This window comes from Budorcas taxicolor, chromosome 3, assembly GCF_023091745.1.
Source record: "Budorcas taxicolor isolate Tak-1 chromosome 3, Takin1.1, whole genome shotgun sequence".
NCBI lineage: Eukaryota > Metazoa > Chordata > Mammalia > Artiodactyla > Bovidae > Budorcas > Budorcas taxicolor.
Window position 1 is genome coordinate 95,244,680 of NC_068912.1, and position 14,505 is coordinate 95,259,184.

Here is a 14,505-nt window from a genome sequence, read left to right on the forward strand (position 1 = left end):
CACCACAACTACCACCCTCCTTTAAACAGAATGTCTGCAGCAATTATTTTATGCCTGCCCACCGTTATAATCAATAGTTGGGTGTATGTGGGGAAGGTAACTTTTTCGTTTCAGAGATCTTCAATGGAAAAGAACAATGCTAAAGAAACTACACCCTAGGAACTACATCTGAGGATATTCATCCACGCCTGGAACTTATTCAGATGATGAGATCATGGATGTTGACCCTGAGTCTGATGCTATAATAGGCTGAGTTTGGAGGGGCAGGTCCTTTGAGGAGGTGAATGTATTGTGCTGTGGGAAGAATGTAAATAATTTGTGGCCAGAGGGCAGATGGTAACAGATTAAAGATGGCTGTAAATTCTTTGATCCTCCTCCCAGTGACAGATGGGGTCTGTGTGTCCTTCCCTGGAGTCTGGATGGGCTCTATGATTGTATTGACCAAGAAGATACTGCGGAGGTGACACTGTGCTAGTTTCCAAGCCCAAGTCTTAAGAGACTGGTAATTCCCACTTCCTGTCTTCTGGGAACATTTTCTCTTTGAGCCCTAAGATTCCATGTACTCCTGACTGAAGGGACTTAGCATGTATGAGATGCCTTTATTATTTGGGCTTCCCTGGTGGCTCAATGGGCTTCCCTGGTGGCTCAGTGGTAAAGAATCTGCCTGTACTGCAGGAGCTGCAGGAGACTCCGTTTCGATCTCTGGGTAGGGAAGATCCCCTGGAGAAGGAAATGGCAACCCACTCCAGTATTTTTGCCTAGAGAAGCCTCTGGACAGAGGAGACTATCGGGCTACAGTCCACAGGGTCTCAAAGAGTCAGACACAACTGAAGTGACTTAGTATGTACTCTAGCAAAGAGATCACATTGAAACTATCTGAAAGTGAAAGTGAAAGTGAATGTCTGACTCTTTGTAACCCCATGGAATTCTCCAGGCAATAATACTGGAGTGGATAGCCTTTCCCTTCTTCAGGGGATCTTCCCAACCCAGGGACTGAACCCAGGTCTACCGCAAGGCAGGCAAATTCTTTACCAGCTGAGCCACCAAGGAAGCTCAAGAATACTGGAGAGGGTAGCCTCTCTCCTCTCCAGGGGATCTTCCTGACCTAGGAATCGAACTGGGGTCTTCTGCATTGCAGGCAGATTCTTTCCAGCTAATCTACCAGGGAAGCCTTTTCTGGAAGGGAAGAGGGGGCCAAATGAAGCAAAGGTTCAAAGCATTGAGTGAAGCTCAATTGAGGATCAAAGAATTTACAGCCATCTTTAATCTGTTACCATCTGCCCTCTGGGCACAAATTATCACTGAGTGATTTCACTTGATTCCATGTGGAGACGAAAAAGCAACTATCCTAGCTCTGACTAGATTCCTGACTCACAAAATTTTGAGAAATAATTATAAGGTTGTTATCTAAGCTGCTGACCTCTGGGATAATTACAGTTACACAGCAGTAAATAATTGAGATCTCCATAACCTTGAGTCAGTCTCTTCTCTCTAGTACTACTTCTTCAGCTTGAGCAGTGTTGGGTTAGGTTGGGTGAACTCTAAGAGTCTCAATAGCTCTGATTTTCAGTTTGGATGCAGTTGAAGGCAGTTGGACTACACCAAATGGCATTTAGACATCTGTAGAATGACCAGAGGAACACAGAACATATCTTGTTAGGTATTCTATAAATATTTCAGTGAGTTTTGAAGGATGAAGAACTAGGTAAGCAGAAGGGAAGGGAAGGACACTTCAGGCAGAATGAACAGCATGTGCAAAAATGCAAAAACCTGGACAAACCTGAAATGCAAGCATTTTAGAATCATTGAAGTAGCAAGTACAAGGAAGAGTGTGGTAGACAAAGCTGGAAAGGTAGACAAAGGCCAGATGGTGGAGAGACTTGTGTACCTAGCAGAAAGTTTTAGGCTTTGTCTACAGACCCTGGGAAACCTCTGAAGGAAAATTACCATTGAATCCTCTGTCAGATAAATTATGTTTTTCTTCCTTTTAAACACATAGAAACTGAGGTTTTGTCACTCCCCTGAGTTCGATCCCTGGGTCAGGAAGATCCCCTGGAGGAGAGCATGGAAACCCATTCCTGTATTCTTGCCTGGAGAATCCCGTGGACAGAGGAGCCTGGCGGGCTACAGTCCATAAGGTCGTAAAGAGTTGGACACGAAGCGACTGAGCACACAAGATCACATTATTAGTAGGTGGCTGATCCAGGATATGAATCCATGCTGCTGCTGCTGCTGTTAAGTCACTTCCTAACAATATTTAGGTATAAAATATTGTTTGAAACAATATTTTTAAAAACTTCAGAAGTTAATATTACTTTATTTAAAAAATCATTTTGAATATATTCTATATGACTGATATTGTATAAAGTAGAAGAAATCTGAAAGTAAGTGTCACAGGCAATATGAATTGCTTATGATTAATTTTCCTTGGCGGAAGTTGAAGAAATGATCAATTTTCCTTGGATAAATGAAAAGGGACATTTAATTTTGTTCATTAATTATTCATTTATTATTATTTAAACTGGAGCTAACATTCATTGAGCTCAAACTATGTACCTGCCATTGTTCTAGATGTTTTACACGTGCTATTTATATCTCACCCTGTGAAGCAGGTACTATTATTTTCCACTTTTATTTCTAAAGCAAAGTCACACATTTAGTAATCCTGGGTTAGATCCTGGTGAATCAGACATCATGCTCTTAACCATAGGTAGAGACATTTGAATTAGGCCTTAAGATAAGAAGATTCCTATGCCAAAGGACATTTAAGAGAGAAAAATACATGCTAATATTTGATGGCATGAAAGTTCACCATGTTCTAAGAATAAGATTTCAGAGAAGTTTAGGGAAATTTAGAGAAAGAACATTGTGCATGGGTGTGTGTGTGGTAGGAAGTAGAGGGAGATGATGAAAGAAGAATGATAGAAGAGGGTGCTAGAAATGTAGTTTGCGGCCAGGAAGCTAGACAGAAGAGTCTGGACTTGATCTTGTAGGCTATGGGGAGGCATTAAAATTGCTTTTCTTTCTTGTTCTTTTTTTTTAATCAAAGGAATGCCATGATTAGGTCTGTGTTTCAGAAACAGTTAATCTGGTGCCAAGGAGAAATGGACTGAATGGAAGAGGCTAGATGCAAAGAGAAGGAAGTCAGGAATCAGGTGCCATGTTTGATATCAACACCTGAACTAGGATAATTATAGTGAGGATGGAGGAAAGGGAACCAAGGAACATGTGGGCTAGTGCTTATTCTCACAGCTAATGTCTGTTTACCAACAGGCATAATATTTTGAAAGATGATTAAATGCTGCCAGTTTTGCTTGGAGAGGCTTGGATGAAAGCATATTTGGAAAGTCAGAAACTCTGCTTACAATTCAGTGGTCTTCCACACAGGGCAAATTGGACACAGAGACTGTAAGAGGATATATGTACCAAAAAACTTCAAACACTTTATTGTTTTCCTGGCCTTCCTATTAATGACACTGTGCCATCTATAGCTATGTGCTTTCTTTCTACCTCAAAGACAGGACATCAGCTGGATTTTAATAGCAGGTACCTTTCTGAGACTTGAAAATGTCCACAGAATGCCCCTAAACTTGACCCGACCCAAATAAAACTGAACAAAATTGAGGAAGTCCAGATTCTACACATCCTACCTTCTAGCATTAACAGACATGACGAAGGAAATTTGCTGGCACCTCCAACTCTTTTCACATCAATTCCTTTTGCCTGAAAAGCTCTCCCTTCCCTTTCCTCCTCTGTGAAGCAGCTAAGATACACCTCTCCCAAGGCAAAGCTAGCAATGCCCTCTTTTCTTCTCCTATTATGCCCACCATATTTCTCTATTATAGCACTTTTCATCTATTTGATAGCTACTTGGTTATTTATCTTTTCCCTCACCTGTGTTCTGAGCTATTTCTTTAAGGGTAAAGCTTTTATTCTGCTTATTTATTTATCTTCAGTGCCCGGCAAGACACCAAACACACAGGTAAATATTTGTTAAGTAACTTGCAGTCAGCACAGAAACACATGATTAAAAAAAATTAAGGAAATTCAACTTATACTGATTCTTTCTGATTTATCAGCTTTAGGCATTTTCTTTCAAATCCCTATTGTGGAAGATGAGTATTCATCTCTTCTATCACCCTAGACCCCTATTTTCCTTTCCCTTATATAGTTAACATATAACTTTTGACTAAATCAAAATTCAGGTTTCGAATTATTCTAAGTATTGGCTACTGCTAAGCTAAGTGAAAGTGAAGTCGCTCAGTTGTGTCTGACTCTTTGTGACCCCATGGACTGTAACCTACCAGGCTCCTCCATCCGTGGGATTTTCCAGGCAAGAATACTGGAGTGGGTTGCCATTTCCTTCTCCAGGAGATCTTCCCAACTCAGGGATTGAATCCAGGTCTCCTGCATTGTAGGCAGATGCTTTACCGTCTGAGCCACCAGGGAAGTCCAGTCAGTTCAGTCGCTCGGTCGTGTCCGACTCCTTGTGACCCCATGAATCTTAGCACACCAGGCCTTCCTGTCCATCACCAACTCCCGGAGTTCATTCAGACTCACGTCCATTGAGTCAGTGATGCCATCCAGCCATCTCATCCTCTGTCGTCCCCTTCTCCTCCTTCCCCCAATTCCTCCCAGCATCAGAGTCTTTTCCAATGAGTCAACTCTTCGCATGAGGTGGCCAAAGTACTGAAGTTTCAGCTTTAGCATCATTCCTTCCAAAGAAATCCCAGGGTTGATCTCCTTCAGAATGGACTGGTTGGATCTCCTTGCAGTCCAAGGGACTCTCAAGAGTCTTCTCCAACACCACAGATCAAACGCATCAATTCTTTGGCACTCAGCCTTCTTCACAGTCCAACTCTCACATCCATACATGACCACAGGAAAAACCATAGCCTTGACTAGATGGACCTTAGTCAGCAAAGTAATGTCTCTGCTTTTCAATATGCTATCTATGTTGGTCATAACTTTTCTTCCAAGGAATAAGCGTCTTTTAATTTCATGGCTGCAATCACTATCTGCAGTGATTTTGGAGCCCCCCAAAATAAAGTCTGACACTGTTTCCACTGTTTCCCCATCTATTTCCGATGAAGTGATGGGACTGGATGCCATGATCTTCGTTTTCTGAATGTTGAGCTTTAGGCCAACTTTTTCACTCTCCACTTTCACTTTCATCAAGAGGCTTTTTAGTTCCTCTTCACTTTCTGCCATAAGGATGGTGTCATCTGCATATCTGAGGTTATTGATATTTCTCCTGGCAATCTTGATCCCAGCTTGTGCTTCCTCCAGCCCAGCGTTTCTCATGACGTACTCTGCATAGAAGTTAAATAAGCAGGGTGACAATATGCAGCCTTGACGTACTCCTTTTCCTATTTGGAACCAGTCTGTTGTTCCATGTCCAGTTCTAACTGTTGCTTCCTGACCTGCATACAGATTTCTCAAGAGGCAGGTCAGGTGGCCTGGTATTCCCATCTCTTTCAGAATGTTCCACAGTTTATTGTGATCCATACAGTCAAAGGCTTTGGCGTAGTCAATAAAGCAGAAATAGATGTTTTTCTGGAATTCTCTTGCTTTTTCCATGATCTAGCGGATGTTGGCAATTTGATCTCTGCTTCCTTTGCCTTTTCTAAAATCAGCTTGAACATCAGGAAGTTCATGGTTCACGTATTGCTGAAGGCTGGCTTGGAGACTTTTGAGCATTACTTTGCTAGCATGTGAGATGAGTGCAGTTGTGCGGTAGTTTGAGCATTCCTTGGCATTACCTTTCTTTGGGATTGGAATGAAAACGGACCTTTTCCAGTCCTGTGGTGCTAAGCTAAGTGTACTATATTTCCTGTCTTGTACATACTTTCCTTACTGGAGATATTAATAGTTTTTTCATTTGTTTAGTTCTCTGTACCATTAGTTTCTACATTATCAAGTATATCAGATAATTTATCTGTTCCATTTATTTTCCTGAAGACATAAGTCCTGGAGCCCTTCATTCTCTTTCAATTTTTGTACATGCTATCCTATGACCCCCCAGTTTTTTTATTGAAATATAATTGCTTCACAATGTTATGTTAGTTTCTGCTGTACGACATCATGAATATGATGTTGTACATATATTACCAAGGGAACAAGGGAACCAAGGGAATAATGTAATACCAAGGGAACATACTTATAATACCAAGGGAACATTTCATGCAAAGATGAACACAATAAAGGACAGAAACGGTATGGACCTAACAGAAGCAGAAGATATTAAGAAAAGGTGGCAAGAAAACATAGAAGAACTATACAAAAAAGATCTTCATGACCCAGATAACCATGATGGTGTGATCACTCACCTTCATCCTGCAATGTGAAGTCAAGTGGGCAGTAGGAAGCACCACTACTAACAAAGCTAGTGAAGGTGATGGAATTTCAGTTAAGCTATTTTAAATCCTAAAAGATGATGTTGTTAAAGTGCTGTGCTCCATATGCCAGCAAATTTGGAAAACTCAGCAGTGGCCACAGGACTGGAAAAAGTCAGTTTTCATCCTAATCCCAAAGAAAGGCAATGCCAAAGAATGTTCAAACTACCGCACAATTGCACTCATATCACACGCTAGTAAAGTAATGCTCAAAATTCTCCAAGCCAGGCTTCAACAATATGTGAACCATGAACTTGCAGATGTTCAAGCTGGTTTTAGAAAAGGCAGAGGAACCAGAGATCAAATTTCCAACATCTGTTGGATCATTGAAAAAGCAAAAAAGTTTCAGAAAAACATCTACTTTTGCTTCATTGAATACTCCAAAGCCTTTGGCTGTGTGGATCACAATAAATTGTGGAAAACTCTTTAAGAGATGGGATTTCCAGACCACCTTACCTGCCTCCTGAGAAATCTGTATGCAGGTCAAGAAGCAACATGGACATGGAACAACAGACTGGTTCCACATCGGGAAAGGAATACGTCAAGGCTGTATGTTGCCACCCTGCTCATTTAACTTATATGCAGAAACGCTAGGCTGGATGAAGCACAAGCTGGAATCAAGATTGCCGGGAGAAATATCAATAACCTCAGATATGCAGATGACACCACCTTTATGGCAGAAAGTGAAGAGGAACTAAAAAGCCTCTTGATGAAAGTGAAAGAGGAGAGTGAAAAAGTTGGCTTAAAACTCAACATTCAGAAAGCTAAGATCACGGTATCCGGTCCCATCACTTCATGGCAAATAGATGGGGAAACAATGGAAATGGTGGCAGACTTTTTTTCTGGGGGGCTTCAAAATCACTGTAGATGGTGACTGCAGCCATGAAATTAAAAGACGCTTGCTCCTTGGAAGAAAAGTTATGACCAACCTAGACAGCATATTAAAAAGCAGAGACATTACCTTGCCAACAAAGGTCCATTTAGTCAAAGCTATGGTTTTTCCAGTAGTCATGTATGGATGTGAGAGTTGGATTATAAAGAAGGCTGAGTGCTGAAGAATTGATGCTTTTGAACTGTGGTGCTGGAGAAGACTCTTGAGAGTCCCCTGGACTGCAAGGAGTTCAAGCCAGTCAATCCTAAAGGAGATCAGTCCTGAGTGTTCATTGGCAGGACTGACGCTGAAGCTGAAGCTCCAATACTTTGGCCACTTGATGCGAAGAACTGACTCGTTGGAAAAGACCCTGATGCTGGGAAAGATTGAAGGCAGGAAGAGAAGGGGATGACAGAAGAAGAGATGGTTGGATGGCATCACAGACTCGATGGACATGAGTTTGAGCAAGCTACAGGAGTGGTGATGGATAGAGAAGCCTAGCGTGCTGCAGTCCATGGGGCTGCAAAGAGTTGGGCATGACTGAGCGACTGAACTAACTGACTATATATATATTCGGGCTTTCCAGGTGGTGCAGTGGTAAAGAATCTGCCTGCCAATGCAGGTGATGCAAAAGACCTGGGTTCGATCCCTGGGTTAGGCAGATCCTCTGGAGAAGGAAATGGCAACCCTCTTCAGTATTCCTGCATATAAAATACCCTGGACAGCGGAGCTTGGTGGGCCACAGTCTCTGGGGTCACAAAGAAGCAGATATGACTGAACATGCACACATGCACTTATGTCAATGCTACTTTCTCAGTTCTATGATTCCTTTATATAATCATCATGGGGATTCTCTTTGCCTGTCTCCTTTGTTTTATCTCCTATTTTCCAATCCCATGTTTCTCTCTTTTTTAACTCCCTCATTTTGGTGGCATATATCCTGTAGTAGCCTCCTGGAAAAGAGATAGGGCTAGTAATTTTTAAAAAAGACTTTGCAAGTCTCAATATGCCTTAATTTTGCCTTCACAATTGATTGGTAGTTCTCTGGATAAAGACTTCTTGGTTGAAAAAAATTTTCTTACAGAAATTTTAAGGCATTGCTATTTCATATTCTAGTTTCTAGTGTTTGTTTTTGAGAAATTTAATGTTATTTCAATACTCTCTCAATCCCTTATATAACACCATTATTTTCCCCTGGGAGCCTGAGCATACTTTCTTTTTAATCTTCTAGTGTTCTGAAGTTTCTTAATGATGCCCCTTGACATAGTTTTTGTTTTTTAAATCCATTTTGCTCCACCCTTGAAGATAAGCCTTTATAAACTGGAAATATGTATTCTTTAGCTGTGAAGCGACTTAGCAGCAGCAGCAGCAGCAGCCATGGAAGTTTTTTCTTTTTTGCTTTCTCTTTTTGAAGCTCACATTGTTTGGATGTTAAGATCTCCTGGATTTTTTTTTTTTTTTTTCAGTTTCCTTATCTCTTCTGTTGTCAGACTCTTTGTTCTATTTCTTTAATTTCCAAACATTTTGTTGATTCTTTCTGCTATCATGTGTTTAATTTTCACAAGTTCTTAGTCTTTTATTATTCCTTTTTTTTTTCTTTTTTAAAAAGAAAGCATCCTAGTCTTATTTCATGAATGCAATGTCTATTTTTATCTAAGTATCAATTCAGTTCAGTTCTGTTCAGTTGCTCAGTCATGTCTGACTCTTTGTAACCCCTTGGACTGCAGCATGCCAGGCCTCCCTCTCCATCACCAACTCCTGGAGTTTACTTAAACTCACGTTGACTGAGTTGATGATGTCATCCAACCACCTCATCCTCTGTCGTCCCCTTCTCATAGTAATGATCATTTCAAAATTTTCTTCTGTTTCCTAATTTATTTCCTGTGAGTTTAATTTTCTGTTTGTTTCTTTTGTCACCTCTCATTGTGGAATCTCTTTTCAAATATTTGGTGAAATTTTGCAGCTCTTCATATTTAACAGTAAGTTACTAAAAAGTCAATTGGAAACTCTGTGTAAAATGGATGGAATTTGTTGATTGGTGGCTTCACTGTAGAGTAATAGGGGGGTTACTTGACCAGTTTGCTGGGGATCCCAAAGTATCAGTATTTGTAGTTGTTTTCTCTGAAGCTGGTCAGATTCTCCAGTCCCTTCTCTTGGGTAAGAGAGGCAGGTGTGACTGCTTGACTATCCAAGTACTCTAACCTGAACAGGACATAGGGGCCAAAGGCCTCACCATTCAGTAAGTAGACACTCACGTAACTTTCCTGTTTTCACTTGGCCCTTCTCTCCAGCTACCACAGGACCTAATTTATCTGTGCTTTGCCCTCTAGGGCTCAATTTTTCTTTTGATCAAATGTCTGGTCTCCTGCCAGGGTAGGGAGATATGCCAGGTTGATTTATTCATTTGGGGAAGGGACTTGCAAGTCTAACTTCTCTTTTCACAGACTTTCAATCAATTTCCATACCTCGTCCCTGCCTTCTATGGTTCTCTGTGCTTCACATTACTGAGGCTTTATCAAGAGGCAGTACAATGTGTAGTCAAGGGAATAAACTTTGAACCTAGATAGCTTGGGCTTGAAATTTGGCTGTGTGACCCTGGACAAATTATTTGGCCTCATACTTCATTTTCTTTGTTTGTAAAATGGTAAAAATAATATCTACCTCAAAGGATGTTCTGAGAATTAAATGATTTTACACACACATATATAAATATATATATAAATATGTATAAATTATATATATAAAATGCTTAGAACAATGCCTGATATTTAAGAAGATATGTTGTAAGATATTACTATTAATATTATTCATTTCTATAGTTTCCCACTGGATTCACCTGTCACCATATTTCAAATTTCTCAACTCTGCTAACTTTCCCCACTTCTAAAAATGTGCCCACTGATAACTTCTCCTGCATTTTTTTAAACTATGAGTTGATACCTTGAAAAAAATCATTTTTTCTCTTTTTATTGATGTTTTGGGAAAGAAAAAGAGATAAGGGCAAATATAGATTATAATACACACATATATGAAACATGTGTTACATATATATTACATATATAATATATTACTTATATGTTATTATGTTAGAACTGGTTCAATTAGCCAAAATTGAAAGCATTGAAATTATAATATCAATGTTGATAAGATTATGGTAAAATAGAGAACTCATACATTATTGTTATCAACATAAATTAATAAAATTCCTTTGGAATATATAAATATATAGTAAGTCATAAAAACACTTTGACCTTTAACTGATTATCCTATGAAATTTTTTAGATGGAAAAATTTAATAAATAAAAAATTATACATTTTAATGAAAAAGTACAAAAATTTCCAACAGTCTCAAGATGTTAAAATTCAGTAGATGTCTAGTTTATTGAGTTGATAATATTATATAATAATTATTTTCCAACATGAATTATATTAACATTAAACATTACAATATAACACTAAGTGCAAAGAAAAGGACACAAACGTATGTTCACTGTGGGTAAGCAATATAAACTTTATATGCTATAAAGGGAATATACAAAAATAAAACCAGTTGTTTTAGCATGGTAGAATTAGGAAGGTTTTGTTTTTCTTTAAAAAAAAAAATCCTTTTATGTTACCATAAAAATGTTTTTATAATTAAAAAAAAAGAACCCTCAAGCCTAAAGCTGACAAAAATCATAGTGATTGTGTCTACCAGGCCCCTTAGATGAAGATGAAAACTAAACCATTCAGCCAAACATCTGAAAGTTTCAGAACAGCCAGGTCTTTGATGTTGGGTAGACTAAACAACCAGATGTTTGACTGAAGTTTTCCGTTTTCATCTGAAGGCTGACATCATGTAACTATAGCCTGAGTGCATTACTGATGTCAGTCACCATAAAGTTCAATGAGTTGTTAACATGGCCCGATGCAGCTTTCCTGGCCTTCCTCATTTGGTACTCACAAATATCATCTTTAACTTGCTCTTTGCTTTAAGGTGTTATACAACTCTTTGATTGTTCTTCATTATCTAAAGAATAAAGGCTTAACCCTTCATAATGTGGCCCCAGCTGGCATCAACAGCCCCACCTCTCACCATCTGCATCCTTCACAAGGTCTATACATTCTAGATGCTAAAAATATAGTCCCTGATCTTCAAGATACTCATTGTTGTACTATTATTATTATCATGCACTAGAGAATATTCCTGTTATCACTTATCGAACTACTTTGTTCCAGAGTGCTAGGGTTTAGTATACAGTTTTGAATTTAATCTTCACCATAACTTTCTCTGGCATTATTATTTCCATTTTAGCAGTAGAGGAAGAGAAGCTACAGAAGTTAAATATCTTTTTTCCCCCCAAATTTTATAACCAGCAAGTTACAGAGCCAGGACTCAGTATATTGGATTCCAAAACTATGCTCTTAACCACAACACCACAGAAATATGTTTACTGACACATTTACTAAGGTATTATGGTGACTATGTGGTAATATGGAGAGAATGAGGTTTATTGAATGGCAGTAAGTAAAAGTAGAAATAGGCAAAGGCTTAGTCCAAGTACCAATTATAGAATGCCTAGTATGTTCCATGGAGAAGGCAATGGCACCTCACTCCAGTACTTTTGCCTGGAAAATCCCATGGATAGAGGAGTCTGGTAGGCTGCAGTCCATGGGGTCGCTAAGAGTCAGACATGACTGAGCGACTTCACTTTGATGCATTGGAGAAGGAAATGGCAACCCACTCCAGTATTCTTGCCTAGAGAATCCCAGTGATAGGGGAGCCTGGTGGGCTGCCGTCTATGGGGTTGCACAGAGTCGGACACGACTGAAGCGACTTAGCAGTAGTAGCAGTATGTTCCAGGCCCTATCCTAAATATATAGGGACACAAAAGAGTCAATATCATCTTTAACAAAGTTGTCAGGCACCCAAAATTAGGTGGAAAGTGCAGGTGTTCCAGGAGTGGAGCCCAAAGGAGTGATGGTGTCAGATATGCCCAGGGTTTGGCTGGGGTACAGAGTCATGGGTTAAAAACTTCAGGAAGAGGAGAAAGGGAATAGAAAGCCTCCCAGATACCAAGGGACTTAAAAAGAGTGCCCAGAGAAATCTCTGTCTCCCCACAGGACTATTTGAAGAGTGCAGATGAGGAGAAACTTTATCCATCAGAATCAAGAAAGTACTGAAAAACATGACAGGCACAACTGTTCAAAACAATAATGAAGATTCCTTTATTTTACTAGTTCCTATTGTGTGCCTCTCCTGGGCACCATGGATTTGGATTAAAGTCATATGGTCTCTCCCAGTAGTGGTCACTGGGCTGGATCATTCTTTCCACAAATAAGTATAGAGAAGCTACTATGTTTGAGGCATTGCTCTAGGCACTACGGATACAACTGTGAACAAGACAGACATGCTGTCATGGAGCTTACATTCTATTAGGGAGAGATGGACAAATAAATATGTGAAATATATAGAGTTTTAGAATGTGTCAAAAGTCAGGAATACAAATAAAGAAAGGAAGGAGGGCAGGAAGAATCAGTGAGATACCAAGATCAGGAAAGGCCTCTCTAGGAAGCTGACCATTAAGCAAAGACCTTGCATTTTCACAAAAACGAGATCATGCTAGATAGAAAAAAGAGCAAGTACAAAATCTCTGAGGCTGGAGTGTGTTTGGTGTGATCCAGGAGAAACAAAAAGGCTAGTGAAACTGGGGCAGACTAAGTACTATAAGAATTCTGACTCTTATTCTGAGAGAGATGGGTAGCAATTGGATGGCTTCTGAACCAAGAAGGGATATGATCTACTTTATGATGTCACATTTTCATTCTGGTTCCTGTGTTGATAATAGACTGGAGGAGGATAAGGGTGGAGGTTGGGAGACTGATAGGTAGTATTGTAGGGGAGAAATGATGGTGCCTAGGATGATAGCAGTAGAGGTACTAAGTGGTCCGATTCTGAATATCCTGTATTTTAAAGGTAGAGCTTATAAAGTTTGCTAATGGATCAGACTGAGATGTGGAAGAGTGGAGTCATGGATGACATTTACTTTGGTGAATAAGACTGGGAAGAAGCAGGTTTTAAGGGAAAAGATCTGGAGCTAAGCTTGGACATGACAAGCCTTCAGTTCAGTTCAGTTCAGTTGCTCAGTCGTGTCTGACTCTTTGTGACCCCATGAATCGCTGCATGCCAGGCCTCACTGTCCATCACCAACTCCTGGAGTTCACTCAAACTCACGTCCATCGAGTCAGTGATGCCATCTAGCCATCTCATCCTCTGTCGTCCCCTTCTCCTCCTGCCCCCAATCCCTCCCAGCATCAGAGTCTTTTCCAATGAGTCAACCCTTCGCACGAAGTGGCTAAAGTACTGGAGTTTCAGCTTCAGCATCATTCCTTCCAAAGAACACCCAGGGCTGATCTCCTTCAGAATGGACTGGTTGGATCTCCTTGCAGTCCAAGGGACTCTCAAGAGTCTTCTCCAACACCACAGCCAAGGCTTATGTGCATTTAAATATTCAGGTGGAGATGATGAATAAGCAACTGGATATATGGCTCTGGAGTTCAGGCAAGAGGCTCAGGCTAGAGATAAAAATTTAGGATTCATTGGCATGTAGATGATTATTTGAAGCTACATGAAGTCAGCAAGGAAGTGAGTATAAACAAGAAAAAGGTCCAAGGACTGAGCTCTGGGCTAAGGTTAGGACACAAAAAACCAGAAAAGAAGACTGAAGAAGAATTGTTAAAATTAGAAATAAAATCAGGAGAGGGTAGATTTTAAGAATTAAATGAAGGCAATGTTTCTAGGAAAATAGAATGATCAACTCAATTATGTGCTGTTGAGAATTGACTGTTGAACTTAACAAGAGAAATTCTGATGGAATGTCTGGCTCTGATGGGGCAGAGCCAGACTGGAAAAGTTTAAGTGAGATTTAGAGGAAAGGAAGTGGCACGGCGAGATTAGATAAGATATTTGAGGACTTCTACAATAAAATAGCAACAGGGTTGAAGTTGGAAGGGGAGTTTAAGGATTTAATATGAAAGAAATATCAGAATTTATGCGTGTGTGCTTATAGGAATGACCTAATTTAGAGTTTCCCAACTTTGGCACTACTGACATTTTGGGCTGAATACTTTTTTGTTGTGGAGGGCTGTCTTTTCCATTATAGGATTCTGAACATAAAATCCTTGGCAGTCTGTCCACTCTATGCATTCCCCAATCTCCCCAGCTGTGATAGCCATAAGGGACTCTGCTGCTGCTGCTAC